Source organism: Pseudorca crassidens, chromosome 9 (assembly GCF_039906515.1).
Source record: "Pseudorca crassidens isolate mPseCra1 chromosome 9, mPseCra1.hap1, whole genome shotgun sequence".
In the NCBI taxonomy this organism is placed as follows: domain Eukaryota; kingdom Metazoa; phylum Chordata; class Mammalia; order Artiodactyla; family Delphinidae; genus Pseudorca; species Pseudorca crassidens.
The window spans coordinates 81,086,707-81,113,282 of record NC_090304.1 but is presented as its reverse complement, the minus strand read 5'-3'; the positions used below and the strand labels follow the sequence as shown (position 1 = coordinate 81,113,282).

Genomic DNA, 26,576 nt, shown 5'->3' with positions numbered 1-26,576 from the left:
GCATCAGCAGGCAGACTCTCAACCACTGCGCCACCAGGGAAGCCCGATAATTCTTGTTCAGTTATATCAAAAGTTCTAGAAGATAATGAAGGTACAGCATGCTTCTACAAAAGTTTGTCATTTCCCCACATTTGCAGTAGATAATGCTGCTGTTGCTTCTTTATGTTTCAACAGTAAACATGCTTTATATTTTATCAGTTTGAGAGGTTGTATATATGATACCATATTTTCCAAATAAAATTAAAATATTTCAGTTTATCAGACAGATATTTTATTTAGAATGTTGGAACAATTTATGTTTTTGCATTTCTACATTCTATTTTACTGGTCAAAATGACTTGTTTTCCCCATATCTTCAGTATTTATTAAATATATGCTGTAGTTCCTTCAGGACAGAATAAAACATATCCAGGACTTTAATAAAATTTTGTTGTAGCAAATATACAAGGTACAATATGTGGAGTCAATGCTTTATGCTTTCACATGATTTGAGGGTAGTTCTCCACAAAACTTTGATATAGAAGGTGGAACAAAGAATTACACAACATTAACAATGGCTTCATACAGAGGTTGCATTTTGAATAATCACTATCATATTGAACTTGACTTAATTATTTTCCATTGCCAGTTAATTTTTTGAGACATTTTTAAAAGCCAATTCCATTTTAAGAAATTTTATACTCTATTCTTATTTTATTTATAGTTCTTTACCTTTGATCAGTTCTTTGTGAGAAATAGTTATAAGTAGTTTAGAATCTCATGCTCCATAATAAGAATTTTTTAATGCTAACTTTCTAAAAATTCTAAAACTTTAGTAAGGCATGAGGTGAGAACAGTAGTTTGTTAAAGCTGCATAAGTTAAAGAAATGCACATTTGAGGTCTAAAAATAGTGCCCCAGTAATTGTATTTGTATTAGGTTTTGTTAATAGGTTTGTATATAGGTTTTGTTAATTTGCAGAATGAACAATTATATATTGCCTCAGTTTCAAGTCAAAATCAGAATATAAAATGTACAGAGGTAACATTTACAGGATTAAAAGTGAAAATGCAGAGTGACCAGAACATGGCTGTTTGTTTTGTTTTGTTTTTGCTTTTTTTTTACTTTATATATAACAATATTCTAAATTTATTAAAATCCAAAGTACTTTCTTGGAAACAAAATCCCCCCTTTATAAACAGTGCTTGTCCTGCCTTGTTTATGTACTGTGTTGACTTTGCGGGCATCTTAACTGATTCTGTGTCTGCCTGTTGAGAGTATTATGAGTGCATCTACCAGCCTTGCAGAAAGGGTAGTTATATAATTATTAATATACTGAGGTGCAGTAGGCATCTGTCTAAAGAATGTTCATCAGCACTTCCACTGGACTGTCTTGTAGCCCCAGTCAGGGTATTTCTCACAGGATGATTTGATGAATCACCCTAACACATTAACATAGTCAGCTTTAGGTGATCTCTCTGTACTGTTGAGTTCAGTGGGAAAGGACACACTGTAAAGACAACACTATTCTATTTTCTATCTTATAAACACATAGTTAAATTCACCATGAAAGTTGTATTTTAGATGTTATGAATGTACATGTACTTTTATCACTGACTTCATGTTGAAAATCACAGACTTATGGACTTCATGGGGTAGGTTCAGAGGCTTTGAAGCCCAGCAGCTAGGCTCAAATCCAGACTCTACCACTGACCATAAAGCCCCAAACAAGTTACCCACATTTTCTGAACTTGCCTGCTTCATTCCTCATTCCTCTCCCTCCCTCCACTGTTGCTCCACTGTCCTCATCCTCTGCTCTTTGAGGCAATATAGAATTTTTGGTGGTGTTGGGTATAGTGATTGAAAAAAAAAATTCCACTTAAATTTTCAGGATGAAGAAGTCTGTGACTTAGTAATGTTCCCAAGGATCCCATATCTAATTATTGCAGAACCCGGAGTCATTACTCTTCTTCCTCTGCTTTATCAAAGTGAAGTCTCTGTCTGTCTTTGTCTCTGTCTGTCTCTTTCTCACTTTCTCTTTCTCTCTGTCTCTTTCTCTCTCTCTCTCTCTCTCTCTCTCTCTGTCTCTCTGTCTCTCTCTGTCTCTCTCTCTCTCTGTCACACACACACATGCACACGCACATGCACACAGATCTAAAACAGCATAGAAGGTAAGACAAATCATTAAAGGACTTACTGAGAAGCATCCTGTTTTAGTTAATGCTGGTGATGATGCTGGAGTCTGTTTCCTGAGTGTGTACTTATAGAAAGGCCTCAAGATCTTTTGCTTCAGGAGAAAATTACCTTCCTTATTGGCTGCTACCCTTCACCCTCATTCTATAATATTTAGCAGCATAATTGAGTAGATGTCTATTAGTCCTTTTCAAAGCTTGGAGCCTGGGGCAGTTGCCCTAGTTTGCTGGATCTCAGGGGAAGCTCCTCATAAAGTATTTATATAACCCAAAACATGGAGGTTTGAAATGAGAGCGTTTTGTTTTGTTCTGTTTTTTGGTTCAGAGATGACAGATGTTCACAAACTTTGATGAGAATATGTGGGAGAAAAAATTAATAGCCCTGACAGATACTCTATATTTGTATCTCTAGAGAAAGCTGTGTATGTGATCAGCAAGTTCATTAGCATATATGTTGTGGATAATAATGATTAATCTGATTGAAGACATTTTTATTTTCTCCCCTTAACATGATTTTTCAAACATGCCCCCTTGTCCCCAGGAAATAGGTATGAATTTACTATTTTTTAATTGCAGTTATTAAGAGGATATTGGTAGTAACACAATAATCTGTTCTCTTTTTATGTCAATTCTCAGCTGGTTTGGAGCTATAGTAAATTGAGGATTTAAGTGTGGATAAGCATATTTAATTAATATAAGTAATTATTTCTAAGGTATTCTGAGGTGTTGAGCTGCCACCTGGATATTTTTTTCATCTAACCAGAAAAACATAATTTAATTCAAAACTTAAATGGGCTATTACATATCAGGTTGATAACACTGATTATTCATTTTCACATACTTTATTTGAATTCAGAAAAATCTTTATTAGATGGAGTCAGGGAGAAAAGATGCACAGAGCCAGACCAGAGGACAAATTAGGAAGGAACAGGAGGAGAGTTTGCCTTTCTTGTGGCCAAGAAGAACAACAGGGATGAGAAACATCACAGGAAGAACTGGCCCAAGGCTTTAACTGGAATGCTGGTTGAAGGTATTTGTTTCCGAGTGACAGAGAAAACATTGGGAGCTGTCTGGGAACTGCTGGGGATGGAGTCAGCAGTTGCTAACCAGTATCCTTCAGGTCCAACAAAATGTCACTGAAGAGCTTCCCCACCTGCACCTCCCCTGCCTTAGAAAAACTTAGCTTTGTATCTATCTACTTATTTATTTATTTATTTATTTATTTATCATAGAAAGGCATTTTATTTTAAATACAGTAGTGTGTACATGTCAATCCCAAACTTCCAGTCTTTCCCTCCTCCACACTCTTCCCTGCTGGTAACCATAAGTTCATTCTCTAAGTCTGTGAGTCTGTTTCTGTTTTGTAAATAAGTTCATTTGTATCATTTTTCTTTAAGATTCTGCATATAAGCAATATCATATGATATTTGTCTTTGTCTGACTTACTTTACTTCATATGATAATCTCCAGGTCCATCCATGTTGCTGCAAATGGCATTATTCCATTCTTTTTAATGTCTGAGTAATATTCCATTGTATATATGTGAAAAGCTTAGCTTTGATTAGAGGGGATGGTATCTCAATTAGGAACTGTTCTGTGAAGCACAACAAAGAATGTGAACAGAAAACAAAAGAGGACAGTACCTACTGATCTTGGTTTGGCATGCTAGTTTTTAAGTTGTAATTACTTGAAACAATAAAAACACCAGAGAGTGTATATATGTCCATGCCACTCTCTCACTTCCAGATGTAAAATAGATAGCTAGTGGGAGGCAGCCGCATAGCACAGGGAGATTAGCTCGGTGCTTTGTGTCCACCTAGAGGGGTGGGATAGGGAGGGTGGGGAGGAGAAGCAAGAGGGAGGAGATATAGGGATATATGTATATGTATAGCTGACTCGCTTTGTTATACAGCAGAAACTAACACACCATTGTAAAGCAATTATATTCCAATAAACATGTTTAAAAAATTATTAAATAAAATGACACTAAAATTTGAAAAAAAAAAAAAAACACCAGAGAAACTTAATTTAAAATGTATCAAGAATACACTTGCAAATATGCCATATGGGAAATGTAGTTCCTGAAACAGATATGGCACATAATAGGTTTGTTCATTCACCTAATAACTAAATATTTAGCATTTATTGCTCTGCTAATAAGCTGGACATGCAGAGGTGTATATAGGAATTTCTACTAGTGAGCCGGTCAGAATTCCCCTTTGTGGCCTACCTCTGCAGAATTTTACCATGGGCAGTATAATTAGGTCTGAATTAGCAACTCAGAGGCAGTCTTTCAGCCCTTCCCAGCCCTGCTGGGAAGAATAGTAAGTAATGAGAGAGTAGTGATACCTCTCCCCACTCATCCCACCCAGATGGGGACCCAGGCCCAGTGTAACAGGACTGTACTCTTCCAGGCTTCTAGGCCAGCCATGTGGCCCAAAGGACCATGCCTACCTGGTCTATAGGAGATGATGAAACCTGGCCTAGGTAGGAGGAAGCCACATGGGTCAGAATGCTGTCAGTCTACGTGTGCAAGGTCTGAAAGGTACAGTTACACCCAAGTGCAACTGGACATCTGGGGCCTTGATGGTTGCTGACCTGGGCAAAACCCAGATCTACAAGTGAAGATGCCAGAACACAGTCAGAATGTGATTCATAATGTAGTGGATCTGTATAATCCTTTGCAGCTCTAACACTGCATGTTTCTGATGTAACCCCCCATTAGTAGGTCTTTAGGGATGACACATGTCTTTATGAAGCAGAAACAAATAGCAGGCAAGCAAAATCAAATTAAAATTTAGTCTGTTGTCCTTCAAATGCCATTTCATTCTGAAATCCCTCCGTGGGCTATGGTCCATTTAGGCCAGTCTCTTGCAGGGGCTAAATCTCCCATACAGTGAAATGACAACTGACGTTCAAGATAGGATGTATTTTCAAAGCATACTTGTATTTAGCACCTTCTAGATGTTAGACACTTTGCTAAGAGTTGGCCTAATAAAGATATGTAAACTAGAATCCCTACTAATCATTTTAGTAGAAGAGACAAATAAAATGTCAAAGGGGTGCTATCCTGGAAACAGACTAGATGCCCTAGAGCTCAGGGGAGAGACTGGTGAATCAGCCTGACACAGCAGCAGAGGGCTCAGGGAGGAAGGCTGCTGGAGCCATCTTGAGGGATTAGTTGTAGTTCCTTAGGCAGACAAGGTCTCAGAAGAACAACAACAACAACAAAAATGCAATAGCATATGAGAAACTGCTCTAAAGTGAGAATGTTTACCATGTAAATTGGAAAAGCTCAGTAACTGAGTTAGAGAACTAGATTTGAATTAACTAGATTAATAGAATTAGGTTTGAATTAACTAGATCTTATAATAATACCATCACAAAGCTGAACTAAAACTTTATAGGCTATTTTTACCTGGGAGGGGGTGTTTCACTTGTACTTTGTGCTTAGTTTATCAAAACAGGATATTTAAGAATGGCATGGTGATGACAGTGCTGACAGTTATTTTTAAAAAGTCTTTATTTTTTTTGTAAAAGATACATACATAGATTTTATTTGTTTGGGAATGTTTAGGATTTGTATTTGCTTCGGAATGTCAGAGTTTTTGCAGAACACACCTGTGTTAATAAAGCCTCAGAAGAACAAGTGCTATTGTATAGCTACTCTGAAACTCCCTAATTCCAAACCCTCCTCTTTGCCAGTGAAATAATTTTTTAGGCAGAGTTATTGAGGTATAATTTACACATAGTAAAATTCACCAGTTTTAGGTGTATGGGTCGAGTTTTGACAAATGTAAACAGTTGTGTAGCCATCACCACAATCAAGATATGGAACTTGTCACCTGAAAACATTCTCTGATGCTTCTCTGTAGTCAATTCCCTCCCCCAACCCCATGTTCTGGCAGTTTCTGATTCGTTTTCTGTCTCTGTAGTTTGCCTTTTCATGAATATCATATAAATGGAGTCATGCAGCATTTTTAGCCTTGTGTGTCTGGATTCTTTCACGTAGCATATGCTTTGCAGATTATCCATGTTCTTGCATGTATCCGTAGTTCATTCATTTTTATTGCTGAGTGGTTCTCCATTGTTTGGAAATTCTATAATTGGTGTGTATATCTAAATGCCAATAGGCATGTGGGTGTTTCCAGCTTTTGGCTGCTATGGATAAAACTACTGTGAACATTTGTGTACAGATCTGTGATGTCATTTATTTGGCATAAGTATCTACTAGTATGGTGAGTATATGTTTAACTTTATATGAAACTCCAAACCATTTTCCACGGTGGCTGCTCCATTGTGTATCAGAGTTCTAGATGTTCTACATCTTTGCCAGCATTCAGTGTTGTCAGCTGTTGACGTTGTTGTATAATCTTAGTCATTTTAGTAGATGTGTCTTGATATCTTATTGTGGTTTTCATTTTCATTTCCCTAATGACTAATGATATTGAGCATCTTTCCATGTGCTCGCGTAACACTCATACCTCTGTAGTGAACTGTCTCTTCAAATCTAGTGCCCATTTTTTAATGGGTTGTTTTTCTCATTATTAGTAAAAGTTTTAATATATATATAATTGAATATTTATCAGATATATATTTTACAAATAATTTCTCCCTGTCTGAAGTTTATCTTTTTGGTTTCTTAAATCATTTTTTAAAGAGTTTTTAATTTTGATGAGGCCAAATTTATCAATTTTATTTTGTTTTATGGTTCATGCTTTTTGCGTCCTACCTAAGAAATCTTTGCCTAATCTTTGTCACAAAAATTTTCTCCTAGAAGTTTTAAAGGCTTTACATTAAGATCTGTGATCCACTTGTGTGTGTGTGTATGGATGCCTTATTGTTCCAGTACCATTTATTGAAAAGACAGGTGTTTCTGCATTGGATCACTTTGACATCTTTGTTGAAAATCAACTGACCATATATGTAAGGATCTATTTCTGGACTCCCTATCGTGTCTATGGATGTATATGACTGTCTATGTGCTAAACCAAATCATGTTGATTACTGCAGCTTTGCAGTAAGGCTTGAAATCAAGTATTGTGAGACTTCCAACTTTTTTCTTTTGCAAATTCGTTTTAGCTATTTTAGGCCCTTTGTTTTATGTATAAATTGTAGAATCAGATTGTCAAGTTTTACCCACAAAAAAATTCCTGCTGGATTTAGAGTGGAATTACTTTAATTCCGTATATTAAATTATGAGGAATTGACATCTTAACAATATTGGATCTTCCAGTATTTAATTTTTCTTATCAATGTTGTATAGTTTTCTGCATACAAATCTTACACATATTTTGTTAGATTCATCCATAAGAATTTTGTTTTTGATAATATTGAACAATTTAAAATTTGATTTTCAAATTTTTATTAGTAGTACATAAAAAATGAAGTTGACTTTTGTATTAAATAATAGTTTTAAACTTTTTATTAAAATCAACATATATACACTACCGAATGTAAAATAGTTGGCTGGTGGGAAGCAGCAGCATAGCACAGGGAGATTGGCTCAGTGCTTTGTGATGACCTAGAGGGGTGGGATAGGGAGGGTGGGAGGGAGGCTCAAGAGGGAGGGGATATGGGGACATGTGTATGCATATGGCTGATTCGCTTTGTTGTGCAACAGAAACTAACACAGTATTGTGAAGCAATTATACTCCAATAAAGATCTATTAAAAAATAAAAATATATATAAATATGGAAAGAAATAATTGTTTTAAACTGTAATTTGGGTGAGTTTTCTTAGAAGCAGCTGTCATGTTATAGAGGAAAAATATTTTTACTAAAGTTTATAATAGTTGTAATACCACTGAAAAATATGTTTTACTCTAATCCATAATTAATTAGAACTAGTGTTCTGTTAGAATCTAAGAGTGGTAATAATATTAGAGAAAGTCACTTCTCTGAGCTGTCAATTCTCCCCCTGTAGAGGGAACAATTTTTTTCTCTCCAGGATTTTGTGAGATTAAATGAGATTAAATGCAAAACAGTGTGGCTTTTGGTGCATAGTCAGTGCTCAATAAAAGTCAGTTTCCTTCACTTTCCTTACCTTGTTAAATGCTGTGTTAGTTTCCTAGGTCTGTTGTAACAAATTACCACAAATTTGGTGGCTTAAAACAACAGAAATTTATTCTCTGTGGAGGGCAAAAGTCTGAAAGCAAGGTGTCCTCAGGGTTGTTCCTTTCAGAGTCTGTGTGGGAGAATCTGCTCCATGCCTCTCTCCAGGCTTCTGGGGATTGCACAGCCCTTGGAGCTCCTGAGCTTGTAGCTGCATCACTCCGATGACTGTCTGTGTTCTCAAGTGGACTTCCCCTCTGTGTCTCTGTGTCCCAAATTTTCCTCTCCTTACTCTTATAAGGATGCCAGTCATTAAACTCAGGGCTCACCCTGAATCCAAAGATCTTTAACTTAATTACATCTGCAAAGACCCTATTTCCAAATAAGTCACATTCACAGCCACTGTGAGTTAGGACTTGAACAGTGCAGGGCAGGGAAAAAGAAAAAAGAATATAGAAAAGACACAACTGGGACATATGATGGGTTCATATTTGTAGATAATCTGAGATGTACATTGATTACTTCATCCCTCTTTTCCATTCTACATTTTAAAAATCTTTATTATTTGATAGATTTATGTAGGTAAAAACAATAATCAGTTTTGAGATAAGTGGGTTTTTACCAATTATATATCATATTATAATCTTTTAACTTGGAGGTTGGGTGAATTATCTGGGTCTGCTTGTTGATTTTAGCTTTTTATTAGGCATTTTTTTAATTGGAATAAAATTGCATTACAATGTTGTGTTAGTTTCTGCTGTAAAATGAAGTGAATCAGCTATATATATATACCGATATCCCCACCCCCTTGAACCTCCCTCCTCCCTTCCCCCTCCCCCCACCTAGGTCATCACAGAGCACCAAGCTGAGCTCCCTGTGCTACACAGCAGGTTCACACTAGCTATCTATTTTACACATGGCAGTGTATTTATGTCAAACCTAAAGGCATGTTGTTTTAAAACAACATGTAATAAATAAATAAATAAATAAATAAAAAAATAGAAGTTACTCTCAGTGTGTGTGTGTGTTTTCTCTCATGAAGGAAGCACGTCCAAATGAAGAGCACAAAGGAGAGAAATGCCATTTCTATGGCAACAGTGCTATTATTCTTGTGCTTCAGTAGTAATTTCTGTAGCACATTGGATCACTGTAGTTGGCACCTCCAAAGGACTCAAAGTGAGGAAATAACATATTAATATCTGTTATATCACTTTGGTAAAATTTCTGGAAAAGTTTAAAAAATATTTTAATCACATTAATGGTGTATTTCAAATTTTAATAGTAAAGTTCTGATTCATTAAACCTTTCTGTTAATTCTTCAAATAATATTTTTTTTTACTATTATTACTAACGATTGATATTTACCACATAGCTTCAGTTATGTGCCGGGCACTGTATTACTACTTTAATATGTTTTAATATGTTATTTCTGTTCCTTGTATCACACTTGAGTTAGAAGTATTATTAGTTCTGTTTACAGATAAGGAGGCCAAAGCTCAAGGAGTCAAGAAACTTTATTCATTTATCCCTTCAACAATATTTATTAAGTCAGCCACTACACTAGATGTCAAACATACAGCAATGAATAAGAAAGAGCTAGAAACTGACCAGAATTCAAACTGGGCCAGAATTCAAATCCATGCCTGTGTACTCTAACATCTACATTCTTCCTGATAAATACCTGCTGCTGAATCTACTCTGCTTGCCAGGCTGTTTTTTGTTTTTGTTTTTGTTTGTGTGTGTGTGTGTGTGTGTGTGTGTGTATACACACTATATAAATAGCATATGCTGTGTATATATAAATATAAATGTTATTTATATGTTAAATAATGTTATAATTGTTAATTCCTTGTAATGAATTCTTTGAAATGAATTGCTGTTTTGTGTCACAATCTAGTAACATGTCCTTTTCCCTGCCAGAAAATTTGCTTTTGAATATATACGACATTCGCATAAAAGCCACTGGTAGTAACCAGGTAGTGTTTGTATTAAATTTTTTTTATTAAAGTAAACTTTTTTATGTCAGATGCTGTTTGCATAATGTTTTCTAAGTGATAGATATTGTCGTTCTTAATTTAAAGTTAAGAAATTGGGCTTAGGAATGTTAAGGTACTTACTGTACCTGGCCTGGCCCCTCTCTTGCCTAAGGCATATCCCTCCCCCTTACCTTCTTTGTCATCTCTTCCTCTCCAGTATTCTCACTCAGGTACCACTTCTGAATCTTCTATGTTTCACCACTACTGGTGGCTTCCTTCTGCATTTTAACTTATTCCTGTATCTCCCATCTAAAAACAAATAAAGACTCTCCCTTTGCCCTTCTATTCCCCTCTAGCAGGCACTCTTCCTCTGCAACCAAACAATTTGAAAACATTCTCTACATTTGCCGTCATTACTTTCTCCTCTCCTATTTATTCCTCACCATTTTAGTCTTGCTTCTCCATTTCTACTCTAAGTGCCTTACCCAAAGACTTTGCCACTCTGATGTTACAAATGATACCTCATTGCCCATGTGTTTAATTTATTTCTAATATGATTGAATATGGTTTTTATCCATTTCTCATATATGTGTTTACGTTGCCTGCTCAAGACTTTTGCTTACTTTCTTGTTATGGATGCCCTATTTCTTTTAAATTATCACATATTTAATGGGGAAAATAGATTGTTTAACCACTTTTGACCAACATCAGCCAGAACTAAGAAGTTAAAACAACACCACTGGTAAAGGTCAAGAGTGTATGTGTGGATGAGAACATTGGACAACCAAACTATGAAGTATATCATGGAAATAAGCAGCTATCATTTTACCAGAACTTTATTTCTCAGAAACATGAAGCTTTCTTCCTCCTTCCCAGAAATCATTTCCCAATAGTAAAACCCATTTATGAAGTAAACATGTAATCCATGTATGGCAGTCTTTGCTGCTGCAGTATTTGATCTAGAGCTCTCTGGAGACTACCTGTTTGTCTGATAGTATTGTGTTGGAATGGTGCGTCTTGTAGGCTTCCAGCAAGTTGATCTCATGAAAAGTACTATGCCTCCTTTTGCTGGCCTCTTTTTCTTCTTCTGTAATTCACGTATCATTTACCTTGATAAATGTAGAGGCATTACACGTTCTGCCTCGTGCTATACTGTAGATCTCTTTTATCTCTGTGATGTGGCAAAGTACCATCATAACCAAGACTGTCCTGCAATTTGGAAGCTTCCAATGAATGGGGCATTGTTCCAAGCAATTTTATAGATTCATCAAATCTTATACTGAGCATGTGTTGTTTTGTGTCTCAGAATAATATCTGATTTGATTTCTCTGGATTATGCAAGTGTTTATAAATCCTTCTCTGTTGAATATATGTGCTTCTTGTTCTGTATCAACCATTACAAACTATATTCTAAATAACTGATGTGGTTCAAAAGTTCATTTTTCTGTGGATGCAATTGGTTTTACAGATTGACTGCAATTTCATTAAAGGATGCAAATAATTTATCTGCAGTTTGTACCTATTATAGCTATTTAACACATTTCCATAGGAATAGTATACCGATCTGGAGCATTTTTGTAATAAGTTGATTATATTCTAAAAGCTTTCTGGGCAACTATTAATTTTAGCAGGAATGACTTATCAACTCACTTAAGTGAGTAAATAAAATGGCCACAGTTTTTAAAATACAGATATTTGAAAGACAGACAAAAACAAAGAGTTAAATTTCAGTTATTTTGCGTAGTGTTTTTGCCTAACTAAAGTACAAGAGAGAGCAAAATAATGTCTCCTTGGAGGAAAACCTATACATTGTAAATGCACTCTCAACTTCTTAGTATTCTTTCTGAAACTTTTACAATACAAAAAGGGCCCTTTTTTTCCCCCTCAAAGGTATCATTAAGAACTCAAGTTAGTTGCTATCTTACTTCAATTCAATGGGCTGAGGTTCTTAAAAGGAGTTCACTATTCCACATCTCATAATAAGAAATTATTCATTCAATTAAATCATAAGCATATAAAGCAAATAGCAGAAAATGTATGACTTAAAATCATAGTGTGGAAAATCACAGTTAAGAACAATATTCTATCTCATAAGTTACTTCACTGTGTCTCTGACAGTGAATAAAATATAGAAATTCTGTGCTAAAGATAGTTCAAATGAAGATCCCACAGGATAGAGATGGAGATTAAAAAAGGAAGAAGAAAGATCCTCTCTGACCCTTTCTATAGCCTACTCAGGACACTTCATGCAAAAGCAACCTGTCCCACCAGCCCTGATGTGGATCAGTCTACCAGTTTAGAAGCAGGTTCATGATAACTTTGAGAATTAATGTGACTGACACCAGGAAAAGAAACAACTCCCTCTGCTTGCTCATGTCAACCACCTTGCATTAGCCCTAGTTGGATAGAAAAGAACAAACAAATAAACAAACACCAAAATCCCCCACGTATTCTCTTTGATTCCTACTTCAATTTACTCAACAGCCATTTACTGGGCACCTTCTACATACTAGCTAGGGAATTCCAAAGCTTCCAGTTAATTGATAATTAATGAGTATTTATCATGTCTCATTAGTAAAGATCTAACTGTCACTTAAGTAAAGAAAGGACTTTCTAACAGTAACATCTTCAGTTTCATGAATGATTCTTGATAGTAAAATTAATAAAATAAGCTCTTTTTTGCTCTTCTTTCCTTAAGACTTGTAGTAATCAAGATAAGGTAGGTTTTGCTGGATTTCTGTTGGGTTCTGCTTATTGTTGGCACTCAGAACTGAGAGGCAGCTCCATGCCATGCTTTGAATTAACATTGTAATTATAATGTAATTATAGGCTTCTGACATAAAAAGAAGTGAAGTACTGATACATGCTTCAAGGTAGATGAGCCTTGAGAACGTTATGCTAAGTGAATGAAGCCAGACACAAAACATTACACATTGTATGATTCTATTTAAATGAAATATCCAGAATACGAAAGTCCATAGAGACAAAACATGGATTGGTGGTTGCCAGAGGCTAGGAGGAGGGGGGAAGGTAGAACAACTACTTAATGTGTACAGGCTTTCCTTTCAGAGCAATGAAACTGTTTTGGAACTGGATAGAGGTGGTGGTTGCACCACATTGTGACTGTACTAATTGCCATTGAATCATTCTGTTAAAAATGGTTAATTTTATGCTATATGAATTTTACCCCAATAGAAAAGATTGTAAATTTTTTAAAAATGTTTTTGAAAAGTCAAAAAAAAAGCACATTGACTATGTGTATACTTTTACTATATTGATTACATTCTATAGATGAAACAGTAGTTTATACTATATAATATCTGGCAGGCATTTTAATTTGATAAATGTCAACAATAAGACTCTTTGAGAAACTGTGCAATCACTGATTTTTTTTTTTTCCCCACGAATCACCATCATACTATTTAAGATTTTCACCTAGAATTTTTCCTGTCTGTCTGTGTTATCTCACTGTATAATTGCCCACCTTGAATTTTAAATCCTACGAGGAAACTCTGTATTCGTTTCTACTTAAGTTATTACTGTGATGTTGGAAACTTGCACTTGCAGTAACTCCCAAGGTAGAATCAGTTTTGCAAATCCATCTACATGCTGGTTTTCCTCATACACATCATTAATGAAGGTGTCAACTAGAAAGGTCACTAACAGCCATGACTGCAGCACCCCACTGATCATACTCACCCCACTGATTACAATGTGATATATTGCCTTTAATAATTGCCTTATCCTTGTTAACTAATTCTCAGTTCTTGTTGGGGGCCTTATGGTCAATACAATTAAAATTATTTTTTCTCTTTTTTTTTTTTGTGGTTCGTGGGCCTCTAACCGTTGTGGCCTCTCCCATTGCAGAGCACAGGCTCCGGACGCGCAGGCTCAGCGGCCATGGCTCACGGGCCCAGCCGCTCCACGGCATGTGGGATCCTCCCGGACCGGGGCACGAACCCGCGTCCCCTGCATCGGCAGGCAGACTCTCAACCACTGCGCCACCAGGGAAGCCCTATTTTTTCTCTTTTTATGGTAGTGGGATGCTATTGCCATACTGGCAGTACATGGGTATCAAACTTTCTTTGCTACTGTTGGACACTATCACTGGCAGCACTTCTGTTTAATTATTGTGGTAGCTAATGACAATGGTTTCTGAAATAACAGAGAGCTGAATTTTCATTGCTGGATCGCCCTGTACTGGTTCTTCCTTTCTCTGGCTGTAATCTGTAGACCGTTTCAGTGCTCATTAGTACCTTTTAAGGCCTGAGGAAATAACAAGGGCAAATTCAACTTGTGTTCATTTTGTCTGGCTAGCAGCCTGTTTTCAGTCTAAAAACGCTTTGAGGGTGAGGGTGATGATTATTGGTGGTGAATTAGAAGAATATATGGTTTATCCATCCCTATGAGCTAGCTCCCCCTAACATCAACACTGAAAGTTACAGATAGAACCTAGAGTTGGCAGAATGCCTGGTGTGATCCTCTCCCCCATGTTTCTCACCAGGGGTGGGCACTGCTGGAGATTTGGGAGGGAGAGCCATTTGTCTTCCAGAATTATTCCATACACTAAAGGACTTAGAGCACCCTGGACCTGGTGTTCTAAATGTCACTAGTTGCCAGGAGAGCCCAAAGTGCCCCACACCTTTGTGGGTACCTCCAAGTGGTACTCATCCACACCTTGTCACTTATGAGCAAACTGAGGCCCAGAGAGGTTTGGTGTCTTGCATAAAGGTACATGTCCAGTAAGTGGCAAAATTGGTGCTAGAATCAAAATGCCCACTTTCCTTATCCAGTTTTCCTGCTAAGGAACTCTCTCATGCTATAAAATGACTATTTCACATGCTTTCCCTACTTCTCAATCCTTTGACACTTCCTACCTTCATCTCACCATTAACTGGGGCCCTTGCTTCTTAATTCACCCTGAAAATAGAAGATAGAGGAGAACTGGCTCATCTTCACACCCTCAGATCTGCCCGCCTGCCTGTCTTTACACCTGTATGTTCTGCCCGCCTTCCCATCACAAGCTTTTGCTTGTGACTCAATTCCTCCCTTATGCTCAAGGACTGTACTCCTTGAGTTATCCTTGTTCTTTCTTGCTTCCTCAGTTTTTCTCTCCTACTGGATTATTCTCAACATATATACTCAGTTACCTTTCATAGGAAAAGAAATGCTCTCATGGCCCCTTCATCTACTATGGTGTTTCTTTGCTTCCCTGAAATAATTCTTCCCTAAGAGAACTGGCAGTACTTGCTCTCCCCACCTCCTCTGGCCCAATGGACTCAATAAGCTCCTCAGACTAAGCTTTCTTTACCCACCACACCCTCAAAGTCACTCTTCTTACCAATGACCTCCACCTTGCCACACCCAGCCATGAATTCTCAGCCCTCTTCCAAACCTCCCAGCAGTACTGAGCACAGTGACCACACCATTCTTCAGGAAACAGTTTCTTCATTTGGCTTCTTAGATGTGATTTTCTTTATTTTTCTCCTACCTTTCTTACTTTTTCTTAGGCCCCTTCACTGGTTCCACCTCCTCGGCTCAGCCTGTAGTTACTGGGCTTATCCAGGGCCCAGTCTTCAGCTCTTCTATTTTTAACAAAGCAACCAGAGAAGTGTTTAAAAAATAAACCAAATGTCTTCCCTTGTTTAAAAGCCCTTATGTGGCTTCCCATAACACCTAGAATGAAATCCAAACCTTTACTTAGACTGCAAGGCCTTGCATATCTAACCCCTTCTAGATTACTCCCTTATTCCACCCTAACCACTGATCTCCTTGCTCTTCTTTGATACTCCTAGTTTACTTCTGCCTTAGGACCTTTGCATTCCTTCTTCTGAAATGCTGTTCCTTCTTCTGAAATGCTCTCTGCCCAGACCTTCTGAGAGTTCCTCTCCCTCATCACCCAGGTTTCTCCTCAAATATCATCTCCTTGGAAAGACCTTCCCTGACTATTGTATCTAAAGTAGAATCCTCTCCTCTTTCATTGCTCTCTATTCCTTTATGGTACTTTATTCTTATTCGTAGAATGTATCTCTACTAGACATTATATATAGTTTATTTACTGTTATTGAGAGGTAATATGGTAGACTGATTAAATATTATACATAGATTCTGGATCCCAAACTCCTAGATGTAGACACTAACTCTGTGAACTGGACAACTTCCTTAACCTGTCTTTTCCTCTGAGTCCTAACCTTTAAAATGGAGATATTGTTTAGTACTTACATATTGTTATAAAGATAAAATGAGTTAAAATGCATGCTTAACAAAAATGAGTCACCTAGTGCTACGTAAATGATAGGTATTATCATTGTAATTTTTTATTATTGTTTGAAACTTCCATTGGACAATAAGCTTCAAGAGGACAACTACTTTGTCATTCTTGTGTACCACTATTTTTCTAACTCCTGAAGCAGTGACAGTACCTGGTGCATTGTTGGCTCTCAATATCTGGTTATTGAATGAACAAATGAATAACTTGCAGCTAATTGGACTTAGGTCTCAGCATACTCTCAAATCAGATTTGTATGATCTGAAAACAAGGTAGCTTTGAGAATGGCCTATAGCAAAGGATGGTCTTTCCAGAGCTATAAGTGACTTAGAATACTTGTAAAATAAAACACCCACATCTGCCTAGCTATCAGTTAAGGTTTTGGTGACCTTCCATTTAGGCTGGTTTCCATTTACATGGACACCATAGGGAGAACAAGAAGGTATAAAATGTTTGAGGTGAACTAGGAGACAGAAGAGTGAGTGATACGTTAAAAATATGAGCTTTGCAGGGCTTCCCTGGTGGCGCAGTGGTTGAGTCTGCCTGCTGATGCAGGGGCCACGGGTTCGTGCCCCGGTCCAGGAAGATCCCACATGCCGCGGGGCGACTGTGCCCGTGAGCCATGGCCACTGAGCCTGCGCGTCCGGAGCCTGTGCTCCGCAACGGGAGAGGCCACAACAGTGGGAGGCCCGCGTACCGAAAAAAAAAAAAAAAAAAAAAAAAGTGTGAGCTTTGCTCATTCAAGGAAGAAGGTAGAAGAAAAATAAATGAATAACAGAATAAGAATAGGGTTCTAATGTTTAGCTTTACCTATTTGCTCCTATATTATTTTAAATGTTCTCGGGCAATCTATGCCTTAATATTTTCTATTTAGAGTTGTATTTTTCTTTCTATCTAGTTGACCAAATTCCTCTGGGTCAGTAAGTTACCCTCAAGATGAAGACAGGGCCTCCTAGAATTTGAGCTGTTAAATGCCTGTGCTTTTTAGAGTATCAAGTAAAGTTATTAAAATACAACTAAATCTAATTTGGAAAATGTTCCTTTAAGAGAAATACTCCCAGATTTTCATTGATGAGACGTTACATATGGAATCCAGGAATCTGTAGTCCACTCAGAAATGTGTGCTGAATTTGTTCGTTTGTATCTTGGTAGACTGAAATAACTCAGTGCTTCTTAGGCACTATCAAAACTATAGCAGATTTACCTTGCCTATGCACTAGTACCCTTGTGGCCAACTATAAATGAATGTAATGAGCATAATGCATTTAATCTGACCCCCTCACCTGTTCTTCATGGCATCTCAAAGGATACTGATCACTAACCTATTCTCTGAACTTCCTGTAGGACTTAAACCCATTCATTTGGTTGGCTGCCAAGTTTTTTAGACCTCACAAAACTATGGAAAGTTATAGTGCAGTTTGAAACTTCCACATGCCTTTACAGCACTTAGCTACAACCTGAAATAATGTTTAGAATGTTTTTCAAAAGGAGAAAGCATTTAATAGTGTCTACTCACCTTTCTTTGGAGATTTTGCTAAATCACTTTTTAAAAATTAATTAACCTGAATCACTGAGAATAGTTGGATAACATGGAAAAGTTTTTGCATTTTTCATAAAACTTAAACAGATTTTTTAGTTATTGTACACTTAGAGAAAAAAGAGCAAACACTGTTTTAGTTTCTTGTATTAATGAAGACACTTTCAGACCAGACACTTAAGAATTATTATGTAGTGAGGTTCTGACAGTAGAAGCCTTGCCATATGGGCACATAAACTCCTATAGCTTATGGAATATCAATGAGATTGTTTTCTCTCAGTTACTGCTTTGGAGGCCAAGTGATGGCAGTTGGCAGTTTTTGAACAGAGAATATCTTTGTTTGTGTTTTACTCTAACTGCCCATCTGTTGCTTTAACTTTATGCAATTATTTCTGACAGAATGAAGCTTAAAATACTTGTTCCAGTATATTTATGTAAATTTGTTCTTAATATTATTCATTTCTAAATTCTTGATAATATGGGCTAGAAGGGAAGTTATTAAACATTGAAGTTATTAAACAACTGAATCAGTTCAACTGATAAAAGTTGCCTTCTATATGTTTCTGATGTTCCATTGATGCCATTAACTTCTCTGTGCTACCCTCCCTCAATTCTACAAAAGCTACCCTCATCACAGGTTGTATTGTCCTTCTATTGGCAAAGGTAAAGGTCTCACTTTGCCATTTTGCTTTTCTTCAAATTATTTGGTACACTGGATGTTAGTGGATAGCCTATTTTTCCTTAAAACCTTCTCAGACCTCTGCTTCCATGGCAACATCATAATCTAGTCATATCTTCCTCTTCTTACTTCCTAGCCCCCCAACACTGTACAGCTTCCTACCGAAGAATACTGGGCCCTCCATGTTTCATCCACTCCTCAGCCAGATACTCAGCAAAGCTTCTTCTTCTAGGTATCATCTGCAGGTTATAAGGACAACTCTTTATCAAAAACTTGCTTGTCTTTTACTGCTCCCCATTGTACAGACCTACCTTACATCCCGTTCATTGCATCTTGACAGTTTAAAATAAACATGAAGGTAACATCATTATTTATTTGTGTTTCTTTCTGAAGTTTTTTCTGCTCCTTTGTTCAAATATTCCCTTAAAAACTCAAAACCTTGGATTTACTTTGAAACTTAGATTTAGACTATCACTATCCTTACTCTAAGTGTAAAAAGTAGTTTAGTTTTGTTCTTTCAGTGCTTTTTCAGGATAACCTAAATTCATAGATAATTTAAATATTTATTTTGATTATCTCATGCCTCCATATTCTGATGTGAATTTCTACTCATTTTATTTTTTTAGTTGCAAGGAGTATTGAAAATTAAAGAAGTTTCATGGACTTCAGTTAGAAAGAAATCATAAGTTTTTTTCATTAAATTCTTTTAACATTTCTTTTTAAAATGTGATTTTCATATAATTTTTAAATGATTAACTTTCCAGTCCAGAAATATTTGATGCATGAGTTTAAATTAGGTTATTTCTCCTATACAAAATAGATTAGGAAATTCTACTTTGATTATTTGGACATATATTGATAACATGGAACATTGGTCATTCAGGCCTATTAAAAGTGCAGCGTGTTTGGAGGTGCCCACAGCATGCTTATGTGCTTGAAATGAAAACTCTACTTCCAACACTTATAGGATAACCAACTTTTCTGGTTTACCTGAGACTGAGGGAGTTGCCAGCATGCTGAGCTATCAGTTTTAAAATGAAGACAGTCCCAGATAAACTGGGGTGATTTGGCTACTGCAAGTACTAGTTAAATTGCTCTCAGTGTGGAACAACTGGCAACTTTACCAGATTAAAAACATGTTAAGGGTTTGTTTCTTGAATCACTTACACTTAAATCTATGCATATAAATATTAGCCATGCAGTTAACCCAAACCTATTTATTCTAATTATACAAAGATAATCTTACTCTCTAGATATGATTTAGTTTTACCTTACGTATTTTAATATAAAAACTGAGTTAAATTAAAAGCCACACTTCCCTGTGTCAGCTTATTAATAACAATGGAACTTTGTCTATTTTTTTATTCAAATAATCTGTATTTATTAAGCAGATACTGTTTGCCTCACATAAAATACTAAAAATTAAAGCTATAATTATGAACAAGGTTATAATCCCAGCACTTATTAGATTTTTGTTAGTAATTTTGGGCCCCATTCTAGGTTTTCTAAATGCACAAACATTTATTTAATTGCCTTCTGGTTGGTATCTCACTGTCCATGAGATCCCCTGTTCTTTTATTCCCTGGAGTTTAAGTATGTGACAAATGTTCCACCAAATTAACTCATCTCTGGGTGTTAATTTCTTCTGCTTGTGTTGCTGGTTGTTCATCAATTGTATAAGCCCCCAATCTTTTTGAGAGAAGTATTTGTGTACAGTGGCTGAACGATGCTCCAAGATTAAGCCCATAATAGGAAGCTAGTAGAGCACAGTGCCACTGTGGGTCAAGGCAGAAACAGACCACACACTTCACCTTCAAGTTTAACCTGAGAATCAGCTGTATGCTAACTCTGGTTATGTTAGTTGGGTCATCTCAAAGGGACCCTAAATGATTCATCTTTAAGGAGGTGCCAGATTCTCCTGTATGCCTGGCTGCATCTCAGAGTACTAGTTGAGCAACATAAGACTCTTCCTGCATAAAGGAAATACAGCCTGTAAAATGGTGCCTGACATACAGTAGGTGTTCAGTAAAATTTTGTCCAATAGGTCCTGCCCTGTTGTAATTAGCATCTCAAATGGGAAGCAGGAGTTCATTCCCCTGAACTCGTATAATGTATTTCATGATTCAGCACTGAATTAAATATTATTTCTGAATTATTTACTTTGTATTTTTTCTAGTTCCTCTAACTGGACTTTTAAAATTTTTAAAGGCTAAGAATATAACTTACATTTCCTTTGTCTCTCTGAATGACATAGGTCAATGACAAGACTCTTGAAAAAGTATATTGGATTTTTAGTGACATCAGTGAATGCAAAACACTGATACATTTTGGCCGATAAACTAATTGAATCCCTAAACATGACATGAGTGTGGAAAGGAGAATAGGTGAATTAATGTAATTTTAAATTAATTTTTCTCTTCATCTCAAGGGGTCCTTGTAAATGAAGTGCCGTTAGAGTAAGATTTTAGAGTGGTGATTGATGTTGTAGGGTAAGAATTTGATGGATATAAGTGATTATATTACCTAGAATATGCTTGTGTTGGTAGTTCTCGTCTATTTTATTTGGACACAGCAGCAATATGTCAACAATACGAAAACATACACTTCACTCTAATCTGGAGCACAATCCATGTTACCTCCTATGGACTTTAACATAGGAGGAAATTACCTTGTGATTTTTCTAATGATGTTCTTTTTTTTTTTACATCTTTATTGGAGTATAATTGCTTTACAATGGTGTGTTACTTTCTGCTTTATAACAAAGTGAATCAGTTATACATATGTTCCCATATCTCTTCCTTCTTGCCTCTCCATCCCTCCCACCCTCCCTATCCCACCCCTCTAGGTGGTCACAAAACACCGAGCTGATCTCCCTGTGCTATGGGGCTGCTTCCCACTAGCTATCTACCTTACGTTTGGTAGTGTATATATGTCCATGCCACTCTCTCGCTTTGTCACAGCTTACCCTTACCCCTCGCAATTTTCTCAAGTCCATTCTCTAGTAGGTCTGTGTCTTTATTGCTGTCTTACCCCTAGGTTCTTCATGACATTTTTTTTTTCTTAAATTCCATATATATGTGTTAGCATACGGTATTTGTCTATCTCTTTCTAACTTACTTCACTCTGTATGACAGACTCTAGGTCCATCCACCTCATTACAAATAGCTCAAATTCGTTTCTTTTTATGGCTGAGTAATATTCCATTGTATATATGTGCCACATCTTCTTTATCCATTCATCTGATGATAGACACTTAGGTTGTTTCAATCACTGGGCTATTGTAAATAGAGCTACAATGAATATTTTGGTACATGACTCTTTTTGAATTATGGTTTTCTCAGGGTATATGCCCAGCAGTTGCATTGCTGGCTCATATGGTAGTACTATTTGTAGTTTTTTAAGGAACCTCCATACTGTTCTCCATAGTGGCTGTACCAATTCACATTCCCACCAGTAGTGCAAGAGTGTTCCCTGTTCTCCACACCCTCTCCAGCATTTTATTGTTTCTAGATTTTTTGATGATGGCCATTCTGACCGTTGTGAGATGATACCTCATTGTAGTTTTGATTTGCATTTCTCTAATGATTAATGATGTTGAGCATTCTTTCATGTGTTTGTTGGCAATCTGTATATCTTTTTTGGAGAAATGTCTATTTAGACCTTCTGCCCATTTTTGGATTGGGTTATTTGTTTTTTTGTTATTGAGCTGGATGAGCGGCTTATAAATTTTAGAGATTAATCCTTGGCCAGTTGCTTCATTTGCAAATATTTTCTCCCATTCTGAGGGTTGCCTTTTGGTCTTGTTTATGGTTTCCTTTGCTGTGCAAAAGCTTTTAAGTTTCATTAGGTCCCATTTGTTTATTTTTGTTTTTATTTCCATTTCTCTAGAAGGTGGGTCAAAAAGGATCTTGCTGTGATTTATGTCATCGAGTGTTCTGCCTATGTTTTCCTCTAAGAGTTTGATAATTTCTGGCCTTACATTTAGGTCTTTAATCCATTTTGAGCTTATTTTTGTGTATGGTGTTAGGGAGTGTTCTAATCTCATACTTTTACATGTACCTGTCCAGTTTTCCCAGCACCACTTATTGAAGAGGCTGTCCTTTCACCACCATACATTACTGCCTCCTTTATCAAAGGTAAGGTGACCATATGTGCGTGGGTTTATCTCTAGGCTTTCTATCCTGTTCCATTGATCTATCTTTCGGTTTTTGTGCCAGTACCATACCGTCTTGATTACTGTAGCTTTGTAGTATAGTCTGAAGTCAGGGAGCCTGATTCCTCCAGCCCCATTTTTCATTCTCAAGATTGCTTTGGTATTCACGGTCTTTTGTGTTTCCATACAAATTGTGAAATTTTTTGTTCTAGTTCTGTGAAAAATGCCAGTGGTAGTTTGATAGGGATTGCATTGAACCTGTAGATTGCTTTGGGTAGTAGAGTCATTTTCATAGTGTTGATTCTTCCAATCCAAGAACATGGTATATCTCTCCATCTATTTGTATCATCTTTAATTTCTTTCATCAGTGTCTTATAGTTTTTTGCATACAGGTCTTTTGTCTCCCTAGGTAGGTTTATTCCTAGGTATTTTATTCTTTTTGTTGCAATGGTAAATGGGAGTGTTTTCTTGATTTCACTTTCAGATTTTTCATCATTAGTGTATAGGAATGCCAGAGATTTCTGTGCATTAATTTTGTATCCTGCTACTTTACCAAATTCATTGATTAGCTCTAGTAGTTTTCCGGTAGCATCTTTAGGATTCTCTATGTATAGTATCATGTCATCTGCAAACAGTGACAGCTTTACTTCTTCTTTTCCGATTTGGATTCCTTTTATTTCCTTTTCTTCTCTGATTGCTGTGGCTAAAACTTCCAAAAGTATGTTGCATAAGAGTGGTGAGAGTGGGCAACCTTGTCTTGTTCCTGATCTTAGTGGAAATGCTTTCAGTTTTTCACCATTGAGGACAATGTTGGCTGTGGGTTTATCATATATGGCCTTTATTATGTTGAGGAAATTTCCCTGTATGCCTACTTTCTGCAGGGTTTTTGTCATAAATGGGTGTTGAATTTTGTCGAAAGCTTTCTCTGCATCTATTGAGATGATCATATGTTTTTTCTCCTTCAGTTTCTTAATACAGTGTATCACGTTGATTGATTTGTGTATATTGAAGAGTCCTTGCATTCCTGGAATAAACCCCACTTGATCATGGTGTATGATCCGTTTAATGTGCTGTTGGATTCTGTTTGCTAGTATTTTGTTGAGGATTTTTGCATCTATATTAATCAGTGATATTGGCCTGTAATTTTCTTGCTTTGTGACATCCTTGTCTGGTTTTGGTATCAAGGTGATGGTGGCCTCGTAGAATGAGTTTGGGAGTGTTCTGCCCTCTGCTATATTTTGGAAGAGTTTGAGAAGGATAGGTGTTAGCTCTTCTCTAAATGTTTGATAGAATTTGCCTGTGAAGCCATCTGGTCCTGGGCTTTTGTTTGTTGGAAGATTTTAAATCACAGTTTCAATTTCAGTGCTTGTGATTGGTCTGTTCATATTTTCTATATCTTCCTGGTTCAGTCTTGGCAGGTTGTGCATTCCTAAGAATTTGTCCATTTCTTCCATGTTGTCCATTTTATTGGCATAGAGTTACTTGTAGTAATCTCTCATGATCCTTTGTATTTCTGCAGTGTCAGTTGTTACTTCTCCTTTTTCTTTTCTAATTCTGATGAACTGAGTCTTCTCCATTTTTTTCTTGATAAGCCTGGCTAATGGTTTATCAATTTTGTTTATCTTCTCAAAGAACCAGCTTTTAGTTTTATTGATCTTTGCTATCATTTCCTTCATTTCTTTTTCATTTATTTCTGATCTGATCTTTATGATTTCTTTCCTTCTGCTAACTTTGGGTTGTTTTTCTTCTTTCTCTAATTGATTTAGGTGTAAGGTTAGGTTGTTTTCTCGAGATGTTTCCTGTTTCTTTTTTTTTTTTTTGGTATGCGGGCCTCTCACTGTTGTGGCCTCTCCCGTTGTGGAGCACAGGCTCCGGACGCACAGGCTCAGCAGCCATGGCTCACGGGCCCAGCTGCTCCACGGCATGTGGGATCCTCCCGGACCGGGGCATGAACCCATGTCCCCTGCATCGGCAGGCGGACTCTCAACCGCTGCGCCACCAGGGAAGCCCTCCTGTTTCTTAAGGTAGGATTGTATTGCTATAAATTTCCCTCTTAGAACTGCTTTTGCTGCATTTCATAGGTTTTGGGTCATTGTGTCTCTATTGTCATTTGTTTCTAGGTATTTTTTTATTTCCTCTTTGATTTCTTCAGTGATCACTTTGATATTAAGTAGTGTATTATTTAGCCTGCATGTGTTTGTATTTTTTACAGATCTTTTCCTGTATTTGATATCTAGTCTCATAGCATTGTGGTCGGAAAAGATACTTGATACAATTTCAATTTTGTTAAATTTACCAAGGCTTGATTTGTGACCCAAGATATGATCTATCCTGGAGAATGTTCCATTAGCACTTGAGAAAAATGTGTATTCTGTTCTTTTTGGATGGAGTGTCCTATAAATATCAATTAAATCCATCTTGTTTAATGTATCATTTAAAGCTGTCTTTCCTTACTTATTTTCATTTTGGATGACCTGTCCATTGGTGAAAGTGGGGTATTAAAGTCCCCTACTATGATTGTGTTACTGTCGATTTCCCCTTTTACGGCTGTTAGTATTTGCCTTATGTATTGAGGTGCTCCTATGTTGGGTGCATAAATATTTACAATTGTTATATCCTCTTCTTGGATCAATTCCTTGATCATTATGTAGTGTCCTTCTTTGTCTCTTCTAATAGTCTTTATTTTAAAGTCTATGTTGTCTGATATGAGAATTGCTACTCCAGCTTTCTTTTGGTTTCCATTTGCATGGAATATCTTTTTCCATCCCCTTACTTTCAGTCTGTATGTGTCTCTAGGTCTGAAGTGGGTCTCTTGTAGACAGCATATATATGGGTCTTGTTTTTGTATCCATTCAGCCAATCTGTGTCTTTTGGTGGGAGCATTTAGTCCATTTACATTTAAGGTAATTATCAATATGTATGTTCTTATTCCCATTTTCTTAATTGTTTTGGGTTCATTATTGTTGATCTTTTCCTTCTCTTGTGTTCCTTGCCTAGAGAAGTTCCTTTAGCATTTGTTTCAGAGCTGGTTTGGTTGTGCTGAACTCTCTCAGCTCTTGCTTGTCTGTAAAGGTTTTAATTTCTCCATCAAATCTGAATGAGATCCTTGCTGGGTAGAGTAATCTAGGCTGCTGGTTTTTCTCCTTCGTCACTTTAAATATGTCCTGCCAGTCCCTTCTGGCTTGCAGAGTTTCTGCTGAGAGATCAGCTGTTAACCTTATGGGGATTCCCTTGTGTGTTATTTGTTGTTTTTCCCTTGCTGCTTTTAATATGTTTTCTTTGTATTTAATTTTTGACAGTTTGCTTAATATGTGTCTTGGCGTATTTCTCCTTGGATTTATCCTGTATGGGACTCTCTGTGCTTCCTGGACTTGATTAACTATTTCCTTTCCATATTAGGGAAGTTTTCAACTATAATCTCTTCAAATATTTTCTCAGTCCCTTTCTTTTTCTCTTCTTCTTCTGGAACCCCTATAATTCAAATGTTGGTGCGTTTAATGTTGTCCCAGAGGTCTCTGAGACCGTCCTCAGTTCTTTTCATTCTTTTTCCTTTATTCTGCTCTGCAGTAGTTATTTACACTATTTTATCTTCCAGGTCACTTATCCGTTCTTCTGCCTCAGTTATTCTCCTATTGTTCCCATCCAGAGTATTTTTCATTTAATTTATTGTGTTGTTCATCATTGCTTATTTCATCTTTAGTTCTTTTAGGTCCTTGTTAAATGTTTCTTGCATTTTGTC

General features: G+C 36.7%; 1 protein-coding gene across 2 annotated transcripts in view; it reads left to right on the top strand.

Moving 5' to 3' along the window:
* Positions 1-26,576, top strand: part of PDGFD (platelet derived growth factor D) — a 238,043-nt gene that overhangs the window by 94,070 nt on the left and 117,397 nt on the right. The window lies entirely within an intron of this gene.